General features: G+C 44.3%; 1 protein-coding gene across 2 annotated transcripts in view; it reads left to right on the forward strand.

Moving 5' to 3' along the window:
• Positions 1-13,301: 13,301 nt before the first annotated feature.
• The window catches only part of rab5ab (RAB5A, member RAS oncogene family, b), a 54,555-nt gene continuing 45,668 nt past the window's right edge, over positions 13,302-22,188 (forward strand). The window contains exon 1 of one of the 2 annotated variants that reach the window (XM_034174296.1): positions 13,302-13,499. The gene's annotated coding sequence lies outside the window, so the exon portion shown is untranslated. The remainder of the gene's footprint in view (positions 13,500-22,188) is intronic. The other variant, XM_034174295.1, reaches the window with a different exon arrangement.

A 22,188-nucleotide genomic window follows, 5' to 3' on the forward strand; every position in this document is an offset into this window, starting at 1 on the left:
TAATAAAATTTTATGGTCAACAGTATCAAAAGCAGCACTGAGGTCTAACAGAACAAGCACAGAGATGAGTCCACTGTCTGAGGCCATAAGAAGATCATTTGTAACCTTCACTAATGCTGTTTCTGTACTATGATGAATTCTAAAACCTGACTGAAATTCTTCAAATAGACCATTCCTCTGCAGATGATCAGTTAGCTGTTTTACAACTACCCTTTCAAGAATTTTTTAGAGAAAAGGAAGGTTGGAGATTGGCCTATAATTAGCTAAGATAGCTGGGTCAAGTGATGGCTTTTTAAGTAATGGTTTAATTACTGCCACCTTAAAAGCCTGTGGTACATAGCCAACTAATAAAGATAGATTGATCATATTTAAGATCGAAGCATTAAATAATGGTAGGGCTTCCTTGAGCAGCCTGGTAGGAATGGGGTCTAATAGACATGTTGATGGTTTGGATGAAGTAACTAATGAAAATAACTCAGACAGAACAATCGGAGAGAAAGAGTCTAACCAAATACCGGCATCACTGAAAGCAGCCAAAGATAACGATACATCTTTGGGATGGTTATGAGTAATTTTTTCTCTAATAGTTAAAATTTTATTAGCAAAGAAAGTCATGAAGTCATTACTAGTTAAAGTTAAAGGAATACTCGGCTCAATAGAGCTCTGACTCTTTGTCAGCCTGGCTACAGTGCTGAAAAGAAACCTGGGGTTGTTCTTATTTTCGTCAATTAGTGATGAGTAGTAAGATGTCCTAGCTTTACGGAGGGCTTTTTTATAGAGCAACAGACTCTTTTTCCAGGCTAAGTGAAGATCTTCTAAATTAGTGAGACGCCATTTCCTCTCCAACTTAAGGGTTATCTGCTTTAAGCTACGAGTTTGTGAGTTATACCACGGAGTCAGGCACTTCTGATTTAAAGCTCTCTTTTTTAGAGGAGCTACAGCATCCAAAGTTGTCTTCAATGAGGATGTAAAACTATTGACGAGATACTCTATCTCACTTACAGAGTTTAGGTAGCTACTCTGCACTGTGTTGGTATATGGCATTAGAGAACATAAAGAAGGAATCATATCCTTAAACCTAGTTACAGCGCTTTCTGAAAGACTTCTAGTGTAATGAAACTTATTCCCCACTGCTGGGTAGTCCATCAGAGTAAATGTAAATGTTATTAAGAAATGATCAGACAGAAGGGAGTTTTCAGGGAATACTGTTAAGTCTTCTATTTCCATACCATAAGTCAGAACAAGATCTAAGATATGATTAAAGTGGTAGGTGGACTCATTTACATTTTGAGCAAAGCCAATAGAGTCTAATAATAGATTAAATGCAGTGTTGAGGCTGTCATTCTCAGCATCTGTGTGGATGTTAAAATCGCCCACTATAATTATCTTATCTGAGCTAAGCACTAAGTCAGACAAAAGGTCTGAAAATTCACAGAGAAACTCACAGTAGCGACCAGGTGGACGATAGATAATAACAAATAAAACTGGTTTTTGGGACTTCCAATTTGGATGGACAAGACTAAGAGTCAAGCTTTCAAATGAATTAAAGCTCTGTCTGGGTTTTTGATTAATTAATAAGCTGGAATGGAAGATTGCTGCTAATCCTCCACCTCGGCCCGTGCTACGAGCATTCTGGCAGTTAGTGTGACTCGGGGGTGTTGACTCATTTAAACTAACATATTCATCCTGCTGTAACCAGGTTTCTGTAAGGCAGAATAAATCAATATGTTGATCAATTATTATATCATTTACCAACAGGGACTTAGAAGAGAAAGACCTAATGTTTAATAGACCACATTTAACTGTTTTAGTCTGTGGTGCAGTTGAAGGTGCTATATTATTTTTTCTTTTTGAATTTTTATGCTTAAATAGATTTTTACTGGTTATTGGTGGTCTGGGAGCAGGCACCGTCTCTATGGGGATGGGGTAATGAGGGGATGGCAGGGGGAGAGAAGCTGCAGAGAGGTGTGTAAGACTACAACTTTGCTTCCTGGTCCCAAACCTGGATAGTCACGGTTTGGAGGATTTAAGAAAATTGGCCAGATTTCTAGAAATGAGAGCTGCTCCATCCAAAGTGGGATGGATGCCGTCTCTCCTAACAAGACCAGGTTTTCCCCAGAAGCTTTGCCAATTATCTATGAAGCCCACCTCATTTTTTGGACACCACTCAGACAGCCAGCAATTCAAGGAGAACATGCGGCTAAACATGTCACTCCCGGTCCGATTGGGGAGGGGCCCAGAGAAAACTACAGAGTCCGACATTGTTTTTGCAAAGTTACACACCGATTCAATGTTAATTTTAGTGACCTCCGATTGGCGTAACCGGGTGTCATTACTGCTGACGTGAATTACAATCTTACCAAATTTACGCTTAGCCTTAGCCAGCAGTTTCAAATTTCCTTCAATGTCGCCTGCTCTGGCCCCCGGAAGACAATTGACTATGGTTGCTGGTGTCGCTAACTTCACATTTCTCAAAACAGAGTCGCCAATAACCAGAGTTTGATCCTCGGCGGGTGTGTCGCCGAGTGGGGAAAAACGGTTAGAAATGTGAACGGGTTGGCGGTGTACACGGGGCTTCTGTTTAGAACTACGCTTCCTCCTCACAGTCACCCAGTCGGCCTGCTTTCCCGGCTGCTCGGGATCTGCCAGAGGGGAACTAACGGCGGCTAAGCTACCTTGGTCCGCACCGACTACAGGGGCCTGGCTAGCTGTAGAATTTTCCACGGTGCGGAGCCGAGTCTCCAATTTGCCCAGCCTGACCTCCAAAGCTACGAATAAGCTACACTTATTACAAGTACCATTACTGCTAAAGGAGGCCGAGGAATAACTAAACATTTCACACCCAGAGCAGAAAAGTGCAGGAGAGACAGGAGTAGCCGCCACGCTAAATCGGCTAAGAGCTAGTAGCTGCGCTAAGCTAGCGGATTCCTAAAAACACGCAAAGTGAATAATGTGTAAATAATTTAGAGGTGATTCAGCAGAGGGAGTGCTTTAGTTAAGGCATGTGAAGATTACACTGGGAAACAAATCGTTATCTAGATAACTAGATCAATCTAACTGCGCAGATTAAACAGCTAACAGATACAGCAAAACACCGCTGTGCTCCGGAACAGGAAGTGATACAATACCGCAGTGAGAACCAACCACCAAATCACAACAGAGTTGCCACAAGGCAACTTTGATTTGTACACGTGCTATGTGATCCACAAACACAAATTTCTGATTTGTAACTTGTGTGTGGGTTTTTACAAATAAATGTTTATTTGCAAAACTGAAAATTCTGTTTGTGAAGGGTGATTAGCATTGGTGGATCACCAAACACGCACATTTATCACTTTGCTCAGTTACGCAATATTGAGACATTCTCAGCGCAAAACTGCAGTTGAGGTCCACAAATATGTCAGTCGCTATTCACATTATTGGCAGAATTATTGGGGGGGCCGACGGGGGCCTTGGCTCATTATTGGTGGGGCTTAAGGCCCCAATCCCCCCCTTGGCACTGCCACTGATGACCACAGATGAATAATTGGCGTGAAAGGTTGTCAAGCATGCCAATTCAAAGTCTGGATTAGTGGCTGTGAAGGCAATAATATATGGTTACACAAGTTTCATCCTTGCTAAAAATTTGAGCTATGTGAGTTGGAGGACTAAAATGATCATTGAGAAAATATTTGTGTTGTTTTATAGTGATCCTTTCCACTAATCACTGGGCTCAAAGCAGAATTTGTTGCTTCTTACTGAACTGATTCTACATTATGGTAGCATTAAATGGAGATTAGACTGCATCAACACCCAAGACTAATAATAGATTAATAATAGACAGATATAATAATAATGACTTGGACAGCATCAATACCCAAGTATTGTGTGGGCCGCTGAAGAGGAGGTACTGCTGGCCCACCACCAGAGGGCGCCCTGCCTGAAGTGCGGGCTTCAGGCACGAGAGGGCGCCGGAGCAACCGGGAGTGACAGCTGTCACTCATCAACAAGCACCAGCTGTCACTCATCATCACCATCACCTTAAAAGCCGGGCAGGAACTCCACCTCGCTGCCGATATATCATCTACCGCTTAGGTAATATTCTCTGCTGTATCCAAACTGTGACTTACGTCTGATCTGTTTTGCAGCCATTTTTCCTGTGGTGCACTCTCTGCTGGGTTGGCATTTAGTGAGAGAAGCGACGTCTTCGCCTCTCAATCCATCCAGATAAGTGGTAACAGGAGCTGCTAGTGTGTTCCTACTTCGGAGGTGGAGGTACTCTCTCCCAGAGGAACTGTATCAGTGTCTGAGGATTTACTGGGTGTGTATCCACACACCCACCATTAACTGTCTCTGCTTCCTGCCAGCAGTACCAGGTCTGACAGCTGGAGATGGTGGCCACCTGGGGACCCAGGACTTGGCGGCTCTGGTGTTCTTCAGATCCGTTGGCGGTGGAAGCCGTGTGGGGACCCGGCTCTTCTCTGGACAGACGTCTTCTATCCTCGAGCCTGCCCACACATCACTTTTCGTATAATTGACTGTCATTATCAAACTGCATTTGTCTGTATTCCGTTGTGCACAATTCACAACATTAAATTGTTATATTTTGGCTTATCCATTGTCTGTTCATTTACGCCCCCCTGTTGTGGGTCCGTGTAACTACACTTTCCCAACAGGATATCTCGGCCAATGTCATAGATCCCGAAACGCAGGGTGCACAGGCGCCGGCAGGAGGCGTATTAGGTGAGCTGCAGCAAATCTTAACCGCCTTCACTGCTCGGTTGGACTTGGTGACCGAGCAGAATGTTATTCTCAATCGGAGGATGGAGGTTCTCACCGCCCAGGTGGAAGCGCGCACGCAGGGCGCTGCTGCAGTACCTCCTCCTGCTGTTCATGCGCCGAATACAGATATTTCAGTGGTCGTTCAACGAACCCCCCCACCGTCCCCTGAAGCATACATAAGCCCTCCGGAGCCGTACGGAGGTTGTGTAGAGACGTGCACAGACTTCCTGATGCAGTGTTCGCTCGTCTTTGCACAGCGTCCCGTTATGTATGCGTCAGACTCCAGCCGGGTGGCTTATGTTATTAATCTGCTTCGAGGTGAGGCACGCGCCTGGGCTACGGCGCTCTGGGAGCAGAATACACGGCTCCTAATGATATATACTGAGTTTGTGAGGGAGTTCAGACTGGTGTTCGATCACCCACGTAGAGGCGAGACGGCTTCGAGTGTGCTGCTGTCTATGAGACAGGGGCGTCGGAGTGCAGCCGAGTATGCAGTCGCCTTCCGCATCGCGGCAGCGAGGGCCGGCTGGAATACTGTTGCACTCCGCGCCGCCTTTGTAAACGGACTGTCTCTGGTCCTTAAGGAGCACCTGGTGGCTAAGGACGAGCCGCGGGATTTAGACGGGCTTATCGACCTGGTAGTACGGTTAGACAACTGATTAGCAGAACGTCGACGGGAGCGGGGTGAAGGGCCTGGTCAGGCACGAGCCGTCCCTCTTCCTTCCGGGTCCGAAAGGGAGCCGTCTTCCCCACGCTACATAGCCAGAGGGCTCCCTGTGGCAACAGCTCCCCTTGCTGACGTTGTTCAGGAAACGAGCAGTGCCAAAATCAGATCAGATGACAGATTGAGGAGGCTGGCCCGCGTGGAGTGTTTTCTCTGCAGCTCAAAAGAGCATATACAGAAAAACTGCCCCAAACGGCCAAAACGACAACACTCGCCCTTAGAGACTGGGCTAAGGGTGGGTCATAACACGCACGAGGGGTGCGCACGTAAATCTGCACGACTCCCAGTTACGATCCTGAGTGGGGATCTAACCCTTCACGCCCCAGCACTGGTGGACACGGGGTCGGAAGGGAATCTGCTGGACCTTCACCATTGAAGGTACGGGCACTAGATGGCACCCTTCTCCCATTAATCACACACCAGACACAGCCTGTAACATTGGTTGTGTCTGGGAATCACAGGGAGGAGATTATGTTTTATGTAACACCTTCTACCTCCCGAGTGATTTTGGGATTTCCATGGATGGTAAAGCACAATCCCCGGATAGATTGGCCGTCTGGGGGTGTGACGCAGTGGAGCGAAACCTGCCACTGGGAATGTTTAGGATCCTCGGTTCCACCCGGTGTGACAGCTAATGAGGAGGTCAAAGTTCCCCCCAATCTGACGGCGGTGCCTGAGGAGTACCACGATCTTGCTGACATCTTCAGCAAAGATCTGGCACTCACTCTCCCCCCGCACCGGCCATACGATTGCGCCATTGATTTTATCCCGGGCGTTGAGTACCCGTCCAGCAGGCTGTACAACCTCTCACGACCAGAGCGCGAATCAATGGAGACCTACATCTGAAACGCCGGTTCTCGACTGCGCCAGTCCTGATGCAGCCCGATCCTAAACGCCAGTTTGTTGTTGAAGTGGATGCCTCTGACTCAGGGATAGGAGCAGTGCTGTCCCAGAGCAGGGAGTCCGATAAGGTCCTCCACCCCTGTGCCTATTTTTCCCGCAGGTTGACCCCAGCTGAGCGAAACTATGACGTGGGCAGTCGAGAACTCCTTGCGGTGAAAGAGGCTCTTGAGGAGTGGAGACACCTGTTGGAGGGAGCTGCGGTTCCATTCACGGTTTTCGCAGACCATCGGAACCTGGAGTACATCCGGACCGCCAAGCGTCTGAACCCCAGGCAAGCCCGCTGGTCACTGTTCTTTGGGCGTTTTGACTTCCAAATCACCTACCGCCCCGGGACCAAGAACCAAAGATCTGATGCCTTGTCCCAGGTTCATGAAGAGGAAGTCAAAGCTGAGGCAGAGCTGTCAGATCCCACGGAAACAATCATCCCCGAGTCCACTGTCGTGGCCATCCTCACCTGGGACGTGGAGAAGACCGTCCGGGAGGCCCTGGCAGGGAACCTGGACCCGGGAACTGACCCGAAGGACAAGTTGTACATTCCACCAGAAGCCAGAGCTGCAGTCTTGGACTTCTGTCACGGTTCCAAGCTCTCCTGTCACCCAGGGGTGCGAAGGACCGTGGCAGTGGTCCGGCAGTGCTTCTGGTGGGCGTCTATGGAAGCCGACGTCCGGGAGTACGTACAGGCCTGCACCACCTGCGCCAGGGGAAAAGGTGACCACCAACGGGCACAGGGACTCCTCCAGCCATTACCTGTGCCTCCCCGCCCCTGGTCCCACATCGGCCTGGACTTCGTCATGGGCCTCCTGCCGTCCCAGGGCATGACCACCATCTTCACGATAGTGGACCGGTTCTCCAAGGCGGCTCACTTCGTGGCCCTCCCGAAGCTCCCGATGGCCCAGGAGACAGCAGACCTCCTGGTCCACCATGTCGTACGTCTGCATGGGATTCCATCTGACGCTGTCACCGACCGTGGTCCCCAGTTCTCCTCGCAAGTCTGGAGGAGTTTCTGTAGGGAATTGGGGGCCACCGTAAGCCTCTCGTCTGGGTACCATCCCCAGACGAACGGACAGGCAGAGCGGACCAACCAGGATTTGGAGCAGGCTCTCTGCTGCGTGACCTACGCGCACCCGACCTCCTGGAGCAACCATCTGGCCTGGATCGAGTACGCTCACAATAGCCAAGTTTCATCTGCCACCGGCCTCTCCCCATTTGAGGTATGTTTGGGGTACCAGCCCCCATTGTTTCCGCTCGTGGAGGGAGAGGTCGGGGTGCCCTCGGTCCAGGCCAACCTCAGGAGGTGCTGTCGGGTGTGGCGTACTGCCCGCTCTGCCCTGCTGAAAGCCCGGATGAGGGCCAAGGCCCATGCAGACCGCCGGCGTTCCCCGGCCCCTGTATACCTGGGCAGGAGGTTTGGCTATCCACCAAAGACATCCCACTGCAAGTGGAATCCCAAAAACTTAAGGACAGATTTATTGGACCGTTCCCCATCCTCAAAGTCCTCAGTCCGGCCGCAGTGAAGCTGAAGCTACCAGCTTCACTGCGGATCGTTCCTGTCTTTCACGTGTCACGGATTAAGCCCTACCACACTTCACCACTCTGCACCCCCGGACCGGCGCCGCCTCCTGCCCGGATCATCGACGGAGAGCTCCTGGACATCCGTCGGAAGGGCCGGGGGTTCCAGTACTTGGTGGACTGGGAGGGGTATGGACCTGAGGAACGCTCCTGGGTGAAGAGGAGCTTCATCCTGGACCCGGCCCTCCTGGCCGACTTCTACAACCGTCACCCTGACAAGCCTGGTCGGGCGCCAGGAGGCGCCCGTTGAGGGGGGGGGGTCCTGTTGTGTGGGCCGCTGAAGAGGAGGTACTGCTGGCCCACCACCAGAGGGCGCCCTGCCTGAAGTGCAGGATTCAGGCACGAGAGGGCGCCGGAGCAACCCGGAGTGACGGCTGTCACTCATCAACAAGCACCAGCTGTCACTCATCATCACCATCACCTTAAAAGCCGGGCAGCAACTCCACCTCACTGCCAAGATATCATCTACCGCTTAGGTAATATTCTCTGCTGTATCCAAACTGTGACTTACGTCTGATCTGTTTTTGCAGCCATTTTTCCTGTGGTGCACTCTCTGCTGGGTTGGCGTTTAGTGAGAGAAACGACGTCTTCGCCTCTCACTCCATCCAGATAAGTGGTAACAGGAGCTGCTAGTGTGTTCCTACTTTGGAGGTGGAGGTGCTCCCTCCCAGAGGAACTGTATCAGTGTCTGAGGATTTACTGGGTGTGTATCCACACACCCACCATTAACTGTCTCTGCTTCCTGCCAGCAGTACCAGGTCTGACAGCTGGAGATGGTGGCCACCTGGGGACACAGGACTTGGCGGCTCCGGTGTTCTTCAGATCCGTTGGCGGTGGAAGTTGTGTGGGGACCCGGCTCTTCTCTGGACAGACGTCTTCTATCCTCGAGCCTGCCCACACGTCACTTTTCGTATAATTGACTGTCATTATCAAACTGCATTTGTCTGTATTCCATTGTGCACAATTCATAACATTAAATTGTTATATTTTGGCTTATCCATTGTCCGTTCATTTACGCCCAACTGTTGTGGGTCCGTGTAACTACACTTTCCCAACACCAAGACTAATGACTTGGACAGCATCAATACCCAAGACTAATAATGACTTGGACAGCATCGACACTCAAGACTAATAATAATGACTTGGTTTTATAGAGCCCTTTTCAAGACACCCGAAGTGCTTTACAAACTGCATCATTCATTCACTTGCACATTCACACACATTAGTGGTGGTAAGCAACTAGTGTAGCCACAGCTGCCCTGGGGCAAACTGTTGGAAGCTTGGCTGCCATTCTGCGCCTGTGGTCCCTCCAACCACCATCTCATTCATACACAGACAAGGTGGGTTAAGTGTCTTGCCCAAGGACACAACGGCAATATGCAACTTTTTGACTGGTTGGGAGATGGACTCACCCGCCGACCCTTCGGTCACAAGAAGGCTCGCTCTACAAACTGAGCTATTGCCACCCCATCAGACTGATCAATTCTGATCACTTTCAACACAGTGGCGTGGACACATGGTCTGTAACTGTGTTTCAAATTTTTACTCACATGGCAAACTTTCATTTTAACTCACATTTTTTAAATAATTGTAGCACACAAATGTTGCACTTTATTGTGCATTACTGGTGGAATCACCTGTTGAAGAGATGCAACAACCAGATGCTGCATTATTTTTAAAGCTGATGATAAACTTTGCTGCTGCTTCCTGCAGAAGAGTTCCACAACCAGACTGAATGCAAACTGTTTTCCTTGAAGAATTATTAACATCTTGGCAAGTCACAAACACTCTGGGGGAGGTAGGTGCAGTGTTGTCAAAGCTTGCAAGAGGCACCTTCACAAATGTAAATACAGATGGTTTACTATGACAAGGTGCAAACCACTAGTAATGCTCAAGAACAGGAAAGCCAGAATAAACATTGCCAGAAAACATCTAAAAAAAAAAAAGGTTGCCCAGTTCAGGAGCAATATTCTTTAGATTTATGAAACCCACATTACCTTGTACCAGAATAACAGAAAAGAAAACAGTATGGCAAAGGAAGGGGATGGTTTATGATTCAAAGTATACCATATCATCTGTCAAACATGATGAAGACAGTGTTACAGCATAGCCATGTATGGCTATGAATAAACTGGGTTCATAGTGTTTGTTGATGATATGAAAGCTAATGTACAGTAGTGTTCAGAATAATAGTAGTGCTATGTGACTAAAAAGATTAATCCAGGTTTTGAGTATATTTCTTATTGTTACATGGGAAACAAGGTACCAGTAGATTCGGTAGATTCTCACAAATCCAACAAGACCAAGCATTCATGATATGCACACTCTTAAGGCTATGAAATTGGGCTATTAGTAAAAAAAAAAAGTAGAAAAGGGGGTGTTCACAATAATAGCAGTGTGGCATTCAGTCAGTGAGTTTGTCAGTTTTGTGGAACAAACAGGTGTGAATCAGGTGTCCCCTATTTAAGGATGAAGCCAGCACCTGTTGAACATGCTTTTCTCTTTGAAAGCCTGAGGAAAATGGGACGTTCAAGACATTGCTCAGAAGAACAGCGTAGTTTGATTAAAAAGTTGATTGGAGAGGGGAAAACTTATACGCAGGTGCAAAAAATTATAGGCTGTTCATCTACAATAATCTCCAATGCTTTAAAATGGCCAAAAAAAAAAAAAAACAGAGACGCGTGGAAGAAAACAGAAAACAACCATCAAAATGGATAGAATAACCAGAATGGCAAAGTCTTACCCACTGATCAGCTCCAGGATGATCAAAGACAGTCTGGAGTTACCTGTAAGTGCTGTGACAGTTATAAGACGCCTGTGCGAAGCTAATTTATTTGCAAGAATCCCCCGCAAAGTCCCTCTGTTAAATAAAAGACGTGGAGAAGAGGTTACAATTTGCCAAAGAACACATCAACTGGCATAAAGAGAAATGGAGGAATATTTTGTGGACTGATGAGAGTAAAATTGTTCTTTTTGGGTGCAAGGGCCGCAGACAGTTTGTGAGACGACCCCCAAACTCTGAATTCAAGCCACAGTTCACAGTGAAGACAGTGAAGCATGGTGGTGCAAGCATCATGATATGGGCATGTTTCTCCTACTATGGTGTTGGGCCTATATATCGCATACCAGGTATCATGGATCAGTTTGGATATGTCAAAATACTTGAAGAGGTCATGTTGCCTTATGCTGAAGAGGACATGCCCTTGAAATGGGTGTTTCAACAAGACAATGACCCCAAGCACACTAGTAAATGAGCAAAATCTTGGTTCCAAACCAACAAAATTAATGCCTTGTAGATGTGAAGAAATCATGAAAAACTGTGGTTATACAACTAAATACTAGTTTAGTGATTCACAGGATTGCTAAAAAAGCAGTTTGAACATAATAGTTTTGAGTTTGTAGCGTCAACAGCAGATGCTACTATTATTGTGAACACCCCCTTTTCTTCTTTTTTTTACTAATAGCCCATTTTCATAGCCTTAACAGTGTGCATATCATGAATGCTTGGTCTTGTTGGATTTGTGAGAATCTACTCAATCTACTGGTACCTTGTTCCCCATGTAACAATAAGGAATATACTCAAAACCTGGATTAATCTTTTTAGTCACATAGCACTACTATTATTCTGAACACTACTGTAAGTAGCATAACAAATTCTGTAATGTTGTTGTTGTCCTTTCAGCTGCTCCCATTCATTCAGGGTCACCACAGCAGATAGAGCCAGATCCATGGTATTTGCCACAAGTTTTTCACCGGATGCCCTTCCTGATGCAACTCCAGGTTTGCCTGGAGAAACACACACAGCCCCTGGTGTTACGAAGACGTCTCCCATCCAAGTACTAACCTGGCCCCACACTGCTTAGCTTCTGAGATCTGATCAGCCTAACACAGCGCAGACTGGCATCAACAAATTCTGTAATGTACAGGGTGATTGCTTTTTACTCAGATTCAGTAAAATGTTGCAAAACCTATAGGATAGAGCTTTACAGTGCACACAGATAACGGCCGAGAACATACTGCCAATGAAACACAACAGTGTGTTTTAACGTACAGAACACAAAAATTCAAACAGAAAGATTCACAAAAAGCAACAGCTATGTAAGACTGCAGTAAAGGTCTGTCAAACCATGCCAAGGTAGGAAATTCAGCATATGGTGGCGTTCAAGAATTCAAGCAGTCATTGACTGCATTGGACTTTCATCCAAGTATAACAATAATCCTCATATTTATAATACGTTAGTTTGTCTAATTACTTATGGGCTCGAAAATTAAGGACTCATTTGGGTAGTTTCTGTTGTCATTATGACTTAGAAAGGGTAAACACATTTATTTGACAATAAATGGCTTCACCCAACCACTAAGAAAAATTTTTTTGTGTTATCATTCTTTGTAAAATTGCCAAAGAAATCAAAATTCTACCAGGGTATGTAAACTTTTGAGCACAACTGGATATTAATTTATTCAGCTTGGTTTCATTTCTTTCTACATCTCACTGTGTAAATGACACACGCACGCACGCACACATAACGTTAATATACTGTACCCTTGAGCAGCTCTTAGCACTTTCTCCCATGGCTATCGTTTTCCCTGCCTAGAGTAAAAACACAATATAGTCACAGCTCAAAAAGAGCATTACCCCGGAGAAAACTATTTGATTGATAGCATTAAATATACATGTAGCAACAGAACTCATGCAAGCTAATTGCCTATTTTAGCATAGTGGCTATATTCACATGGCGACCGTGCAATAACTCTCATTCCAACTTACCATTTGAATGTTGACTGTCAGTGTTTTTCAGTGAGGTCTTTTCGTTTGCCAAAGTCAGTTTTTAGTCGTCAAGTTCGCTTGTTTTCTTTCTTTTTTTTCTTCAAGAAACTTGGTCAGAAATTGTACTTCACCTGTGTGGTTTACCGTTGCCTAGCAACGTTACACCAGGTAAATTCTTCCGCTTCTGCTTTTATATATATATATATATATATATATATATATATATATATATATATATATATATATGATTATTATTGTTATTGTTATTATTATTATTGTTTTTATATGTGTATGTGTGTCGTTAAATATTGTCTTTTGTTGTTGTTGTTGTTTTGTGTTTTTTTTTTTTTTGTCAGTTTTTCACGTATTCCAGATGCTTTTTCTCGTTCGGTCAATCTTTATTTTTTAGGGTTTTTTTTTAAATAAAACATTTAAAACATTTCGTATGACCGAATATTAAGTAGTATGGTGAAAGTCTTATGGTGTTATTATTTTTGTTGTTGCTACTCGTAGGAATAAATAGTAATTTAAAAACAAACAACACATCAATTATTAGTCCGTTTCACCGACTCGTAGGTGGGTTGCCACCCGATCTGTCATCATCCTTTGTACACCCTGTGAAAAGGGAAGTTGAAACAAGTGGGAGAAGGATATTACAAAGCTTTATGACACCTAACGTAGCAGAAGCTAGTTAGGTACTGTTCCACACACTGAAGTGCCACAAATGTTGTTTTGGATACACCGTTCACACTGGTAGTTTCTACTCTTGAGTTGGTGAGTAAATAATTAGAACTGGCTAGCAAATAGCTGTTGAAGGCTCCTTCCGATGCTGGCAAAGCAACAGCATTAGCTAGCCTCGTATCTTTTCTATGGATAACCAGCTAACTGATAATGCTAGGGCCGAGCTAGCTAGTATACTGAAAGTTGACGTTGTGGTGCTAGCGTATCCGTGTCAGTCATTGTATCACATCCGTACGTTAGCCAGTATATATTATGTTAAATGTTCACGACGTCCGTTTGGTCCCACTGGCTAATTAGGTTAAAGGCAAGCTAATGCTGAGTTAGGGAGCCAACGTTAGCTATATGGCTAGCTGTCAGTAGCTGTACACACCCAAAGCTACCTCGACTGTGTTTTGACATTCCCAAACGTTAGACAGGTGACACAAACAGTCTGGAAAATCTGCATCTGGAAAATGTTACCCCGACTAAAGTTATGTAGTTTAATTTCTGTTTGGTTAAAGAAAGGTGCTGGTTTTACACTCAAACACCCAGCACTGGCAAACAGAACCACAAAGTGGTTAGTCAACGTGCTAACGATAGTTGTCAACAACACAAGTTTATTTGTGGTTACTTGACTTGGTGAAAATGGCATTACGACACCCAACAGTATATTTTTGGACTCTTAGTCTATTGATGAGACTTGCTAGTGTTGAGAAATGACAAAATTCCAAGCTAATCAGTCCTCTTGAAATATTTCAAACCACGTGCAAGGCAGTGAAAGCAAATAAATGTTTATCGGTCAACATTCTGTCATAGCTACAGTTAAATTGGTACAGTGACACTTTTTGAAAGCAATGGCTAAAATTTTATGTACACAGCAAGAGTTTCTCAAGTGGTAATTTGACTTTGACCAGCTCATGCTACGTCTATCTGTTGTGTATATTTGCTTTAGCTGCTTAGAGGAAGAAAAAAATTGGCCTGGTAATATGAAACTGTTGTTGCTGTCGAGGTGTCTAATAACAATTAAATTCCACTGTATCATTATGGGACAATTTTGTGTTTTCAGTAAGTTTGGCCCTATAGTGATCTGGAAGGGAAAAGAAGCCAATGAGACATTGTCCCCATGAGGGGTGGGCGATATGGCCTAAAATGTATATTGCGATATAATTTGAACCATAGACGGTAGACGGTATATATTGCGGTATAATTAGGTGTGAATTTCAACCATTTTGGAATAGGTACACTATAAACGCATTCTGGTAGGAAGTGGTTTTCTATATTATTAAACCCAAGTCAAGAAATGCTTCTTCAAAATTTATTGTGCAAAACTACAAGAACATATTTGAAAATTTTGTTTAAAAAAAAACAACAAAAAAAACCCCTCTTATTTACTTTTGTGTTATATAAATAACACAAAATATGAAAACTTTGCAAAAACTTTGTAACTTATGGCAATGTAAATTTAAAAATAAAACATCACTTTAGTGCAAAATATTACTTTCTCCCCTCACTTATATAACACAAAATATGAAAACTTTGCAGAAACTTTGTAACTTAAGGCAATGTACATTTTACGATAAAACATCACTTTAGTGCAAAATATAACTTTTCCCCTTCACTTTCCTTATGTAAACAACCAAATAAGGCATATACATAGTTTAAATTTAAATAATAAAAAACTTAAAGTAAACAGGTAACAATGTATTTAACCACAAAATTACTTCAAATGGAGTGCAAAACAAAAAGCTTTAGGTATTTTAGAGGTAGACTAAACGTGTATGCAAAAATATCACAAAGGCAAACTCTGAGAATTAGTGGTTACAGTTTTTGGCAGATCTTTTGACAAGAACACAAGTCTGTCTACATTCTCTGGCTTTAGTGCAGAACGGTGGCATGTAACAATATTCCCACCAGTGCTAAATGCCCTTTCTGACGGGGCACTGGTAGCTGGAATGCACAAGCATTTCCGAGCCAGGCTTGCTACTCTTGAAAAATTAGCCTCATGCAGCTTCCACCAGTCTAATGGGTCAGCCTCTCCATCTATATCCAGTGCCTGCAGGTAACTTTGTAGCTCTACTTCAATGGCATCTCTGTCTGGGAGAGCAGCTGCGACTGGTGCCTTTTTGAAAAAGCTGCCAAAACTGCGTTTAACCTTCTTGGGCTCTCTAACTTCTTCAGCTGCTCCTGCGCTGGCAGATGGTGGTAAATCTGAGGAGGAAGCTGTTTGTGTCTGCTTTTCCAGTAGGGCTTGAATTCCTGCCGCCGCTTTAGTCTTCAAATATTCTTTACGGTCGTCGGCTACGTACGATAGCTTAAACCGTGGATCAACGAGGGAGGCCATATCCAGCAGGTCGTCGGTGGCAGGGTCAGAGTACTTTTCATTTATGTATTGGAGAATGGACCTCTTCATCTGCTTGGTCAGTTCTGTGGCGTCCTCAGCTGAAGACAGGACCCTGTTGTTCAAGAGATTGAGTACAGGCTTTAGATAGGACACACTAACGTAGTCTTCACCAGAGAGTGCATCCGTGAACTCAATCAGTGGAGCAAGGGCCTTGTTCACCCACTCAAGGACATCAATGTCTTGCCAGGTAGGCACCAGGTGTCTGACTTTTATGTCAGCTTTCAGGACTTGTGAAATAGCTTTCTCCTGCTCTAGTACTCGCTCAATCATTTGTTGCCGTGATCCCCATCTTGCCGGCGTCTCTGTAATGAGGCGGTGAAGAGGCAGGTGTAGCTCATTCTGGATTTTGGTCATTGCCTTCCTTCGTTTATTAGTGTAAGAAAATGCACTCACAATTTTCTTACACAAGCCTACTGCACGGTCTATCCGGGGCTCTTTCACGCTCGCCTCTGTAAACAAAATTGTTAAAAAAGAAAAAATTAGTCCAGCTACATTAACAAAACTGTTTCAATTATACACTAATTCTGTACACCAGGCTCTAATCCTAGATGAAACATATATTGTCAGAAAAATAGTTGGGCACTTTATAGTTGACTTATAACCTAATGCATTGAACACCTATTATGTTAAATCTAACCTACAGACATTTTTCCTCATGATATTACGCTTAACTATTTATACACATTATTTGTAAGTTTTTGCATTTAAAATGAGAAAAAACACAAAAACGAACTTGGTTTTTTTTTCAGTTTTTTAGTGAAAAATGATTATGTAAAGGAAGTTTGGATTTCACATTTTTAACAGGAAGCTGTATGTGTTTACAATCAAAATAATTAATTTTGTGTGTCTAGAACTCCGAAACAGTGCAGAAACAGTGCAAAAGTAAACATTTTACAAGGCGAAAATATGCAAAAAGTAACCAATTTTAAAGTGCAGAACCAAACAATATGAATAACAACAAAGTGCAAAACTATATATATCAATTATTATCTGTATTATTAAAATGTGCAATAAAATCACTCATTTGATCACTCATTTTGTGCAAAATTATACAATATGAATAAAACAATAAAGTGTCAAACTGTATACAAATATATAACCAAGAATCAAAATTAGATCTAAACTACATCAGTCCATTGTCAGTGTGGTACTGTTAACAGTTTCTGTCTGGCTGAAGACAGAGGCCAATTTTACAAACACCCTGCCTTTTCCTCAAAAATTACTACATTTATGTTTGCTGTCTGTCTCTGTACTTTTCTGTCACTTTTGCGCTTTTTTTCATACGTTCCCTGGTTTCAAAAGTCACTGAACGCACTTTACCGTAATATATGCAACATATAGCATACTGTTGGAAAGCACGGGTTCTTGGCTCGCTGTCAGTGTTGAAATTTTTCAGATTGAGGGCTTACATGAGAACTTATGGTAATGAGAATCAGCGGCGCACTAGTGTGAAACTTCAGTGTTTTTCCTCTGCGTGATGACATCACAGGCTTATGTTTACCATAATACACCATATATCATTGGAAAGCCCTTGGTGTTAGCTTAACAATGCACTTTGAATCATTCGGATTGGACAAACTATGGCGGAGTTACGGTAAAAAAAATACTCATATGGAAAATATGGCGTGGGCGCCATCGCCGTAAAGTATATGTATATTTTGCAGATTATGTTGTTTTGTTCACTATCCGACACTTTAAATCCAAACCATGACCATATTATAGACGTTGCACTGGTCTTTTTGACAAGCTCTTCGTCTTCCGTCTCCTCCACACGCTCACTGCTCGCAGCCATTGTTCACCACCGCTGTGGCTTCCTCGTTGTAGCAGGTCCCAGTAGGCAAAGCGTGTTGTACTTTGATGACGTCGCGACCTATCGCGGGATGACGGTATAAAGAAAATCTCTATCGTGGGCCAAATTTTTATCGCATACCGCTTATACCGTTTATACCGCCCACCCCTAGTCCCCATTATGTGTAACTGTAATGGGACAATAAGCCATCTCACACTCTCAGATGAAACACTGCATTGTGGGAGAGGTGAGAGGTCATCTGACCCAAACACAGCTGACGCGTGTGAGCGCCACTATTTAAATTCAAGTAATTTCTCTCTATTTATGAGTATTTTGTGTCCATCTGTTGCCATCAGCCGCGGTAATTCCACCTCCAGTAGTCTCTCTTAAAGTTGCTGCAGTTAAAAAGCTTGTCGTTGGATCTTGGTGCTCTTAACCGAGTGTCCCGCGGGGTCCGAAGCAGGGTTTTTTTTTTTTAGGAGTTTATTGGAGCAAAACAGAACAAATGAATATACAGTGACAACTCTCAATATCTATAACAAAGAATCAAATGTAATAACGGAGCGATTATGAACCTCCCAAGAAAATATAATCTGCATTAAATCATTTCCTCAAGGAGTCAGTGGATTGTATCCGTTATAATGCGGTCTGAAGCATTTACTTTGAAAATTACAGTGTTTAAAGCAGGACACCTGGATATCCCAACTCGGAATAATGGAATAGGACTGTGGTTCTATTTTCTGTGTTTTCTTCCTTAACTGGGGCCATACTTAACCCTGGGGGCTTGGGGTGAAATTGTTGGACCAAGAATATTTTCATTAATCAGGAACGAAAGTCGGAGGTTCGAAGACGATCAGACACCATTGTCGTTCCAACCATAAACGATGACAACTAGCGATCCGGCTGTGTTATTCCCATGACCCGCCAGGCAGCGTTCGATGTCCTGGGAAGACGGGTGGAGACAGAAGGGTATTGCCAGGAGCCTGTGGATTAATTTGACTCAGCATGGGAAACCTCACCCGGCCCGGACACGGAAAGCATGAACACATTGATTGCTCTTTTGCTCCCACCGGCTCCTGTCTGTATTTATTCTCACTGTTGTTTATTAGTGGAGCGAATTGTCTGGTTTATTCTGATAACAAATGAGACTCTGGCATGCTAACTAGTTAATGCGGTCCCGTGTGGTCAGCATCAGCTTCTTGGAGGGACAAGTAGCGCTCAGCCACACGAGATTGAGCAGTGAAGAAGAAAGCAAACATGAAAACTCCAGCTGTATTGTTTAAGCCTGCAGCAAACAGGTGTTTGGGTCCCGTGACCGTTGACCTGGAAGTGCTGTAGGCTCTCCCATGCATGTGCACTTCTAACTGTTGGATGGCTTATTTCCAAATGTCATGGCAACAAATTAATAACATTAATTTTAACACAAAAATTTGTTTTTAGTCTTCATACACATACACACATATACCCTTTGACTTCCCAACCATATAGGCAGTGCAGCCAAAGCATACATAAAAATCCTACAGTAAAATGCAGCAGCCAGTCGCATCTGATGCTCACAAAGCTATTTCATGATGTCACATAGCCTGCTGAATACACCTTGGTTTTGTTTCAAGTTGGCATTAAAATGTATTGTTATAAACTCAATAAATGGATACCAAACCATCCCAAAGCAAATAAAAAAACAGCGTATCTGGCAACACTGCCTAGTCTGACAACACTGTGTAAATAAAATTAAAAACCGGCTAATTTGGTGGGAAACCTCCCAGTATGGCAACACTGATCTGTAAACACTCTCTCTTACTTTTTGTTTTAGAAGAAACTAGCTATTTTTCCCCATGCTTTCAAGGAGTTCGCCATTAATCTCACACACTCATCTTCAACCGCTAAGTCCAATTGAGGGTCGCGGGGGGCTGGAGCCGATCCCAGCAGTCATGGAGCGTGAGGCGGGGTACACCCTGGACAGGCTGCCAGTCTGTCGCAGGGCCACACATAGACAAACAGTCACAAACACACCCAATCTCAGTCACATTTAAAGTTTCCAATCCACCTAACCTGCGTGTCTTTGTATGTGGGAGGAAGCTGGAGCACCCGAAGAAAACCCACGCAAACACGGGGAGAAAATGCAAACTCCACACAGAAAGGCCACAGGTGGGAATCGAACCCATGACCTTCTCACTGCGAGGCAACAGTGCTAACCACTAAGCCACCGTCCTGCCCCACCATTAACCTTTTCTATAGAATTGCGCACACACACACACCTCTAAGGACCTTTGAGCTACTCATGAGGATATGCATGACTCCATTGTGCAGTGTTGATGGTCTTTGAAAGAAAAAAAAAAATCAGGTGATCTGCCAGTAAGCTATTGACAACCAGATTAATGGACATTCGGCTCTATTTTCATCTATATTATTAGCAAAATATGTCTGGCCTGTTGGGACTTCTCTTCACGTGATACAGAGGCCAGCTATAATGTGTGTTTGACTGACTGAATCAGTGGCGGTAATAATTTTGCACTTTGTTGAGGAAATACTGGCGGGCCAGTTAGCGTCTGTGATGGAAAAGTGGAAAAACCAATAAAAACCAATCAAATATTTTTACCCAAAATTTGGCCATCAGGTATTGTAAAGGCTTTGCGTCTGTCTGTCTGTCTGTCTGTCTGTCTGTCTGTCTGTCTGTCTGTCTGTCTGTCTGTCCGTCCATCCATCTCTCTTTGCTCAGCATAAGTACATTCCTTTTACTGACAGGGTCTTCAAATTCACAGAGAACATTCTTGGTGCACAGACTTTGGATAATTTCAAAGTTTGCCATCCTTGACTAAGAGGTCCAAAGGTCACATTCTGTTTCTTGTTTTTATGCTATGAATCATGCAAATCTTTTTTTTTGGGGGGGGGGTGACAGACAATCAGAGCAGAGAGACAATGTGACATCACTGGCTGGTCTCTTTCTGGCTGCTAATTCAACATGGTGGTATCTGCTCTGAAACCGCTGCGTTTCTGTGTAAATCTGACGTTTCTCATATGTTGTGTAAAAGCTAGAGAGAAATGAATGGTAAATGGACTGCATTTATATAGCGCTTTTCCATCTGTATCAGACGCTCAAAGCGCTTTACAATTATGCCTCACATTCACCCCGATGTCAGGGTGCTGCCATACAAGGCGCTCACTACACACCGGAAGCAATAGGGGATTAAAGGCCTTGCCCAAGGGCCCTTAGTGATTTTCCAGTCAGGTGGGGATTTGAATCCATGATCTTCTGGACTCAAGCCCAACACCTTAACCCTTTATCTAAGGCGATGGCGCCCACGCCATATTTTCCATATGCATACTTTTTTTTACCGTAACTCCACCATAGTTTGTCCAATCCGAACGATTTCAAAGTGCATTGTTATGCTACGTTTACACATAACGACGACAAGTCACGAATGCCACGAAGTACACATTCTTGGCCGCTGATCACGAATGTGATGATTCGGGACAGAGGCGTCAGGTCTTCTCAGGAACTGCTGCAACCTGTTACCACACGTTACGATTAATGGCACGTGTTGCTGGAGAATTATCAGGAACCATTACGCACGGTAAGAATAGTGTTCCGCGTTGTTGTGCGCTATTGCGCGTGACAGCGCATCGTTAAGTTATTGTTATGTGTCGATGCGGGTTTAGGAGCGGACCTGCGTCTGACAGAACCCAGCGCTACAAATAACCAGAAAAGCGGTTCCAAAAACAATATATTTATTACACCCGCTGTGCATAAAAAGTGTAAAAACAAAAATAGCGTCCTTCTGGTGGAGTGACTGTTGGCACGCTCTCCAGCGCCCACAAGGATCAAAGCCCGGCGCTTCTGGACTCACTACCACCGCCAAACACCCCCCAGGTGGACACGACAAACTGACTCTCTGTGAAGCAAAGAAGAGGTGAGGTAAGTCAGGAGTTACAACAATATCTTTCAAAAGACACACGCTATCAGCAACACATTCAGGTCTGTATCTTTTTTAACTTTATGCAAATGAGCAGCTTCTCACAACAGGTGGAGGATCACTTATCCGCACGCCACAGCAGTGAGAAGCAAGCTGCACAATTCTCATCACAATTCAAGTATACTGTGTAACAAAACACCAAGTTACTATCAACAATTAATCAAACACTTAATTACCTTTAATGTGTGCTGACAGCATGTGTCCTCACCCTTCCTTGCTTCACGGGCTCGATGTGTCAAACCCAGGCGCGGTCCTCAGCGTCTCACAAACGAACATCACAAGGTCGAGTTCCCGGCAGGTCTGCTTGAATCGCACATGACTTAAATGCAGAACGCCATCCAATTATCTGCTTCAGCTGAAAGTCTTTAAGGTTGCATGTGAGCACCAGTCACAGGTGCTACACATGATGTTGATGAGGGTGAGGACTCTTCAGCCAGCACCTTCTCCACAGACAAATCAGTTTCCATGCCACCTGAAGAGCAAAGAAAAGAAAAGAACACCAAAATATCCAGCCACACCCCCCAACACACAACAGTTCTGTCACGTTGTGAACGAGGTGAATTGTCTCCACACACACCC

Source organism: Thalassophryne amazonica, chromosome 7 (assembly GCF_902500255.1).
Source record: "Thalassophryne amazonica chromosome 7, fThaAma1.1, whole genome shotgun sequence".
In the NCBI taxonomy this organism is placed as follows: Eukaryota; Metazoa; Chordata; class Actinopteri; order Batrachoidiformes; family Batrachoididae; genus Thalassophryne; species Thalassophryne amazonica.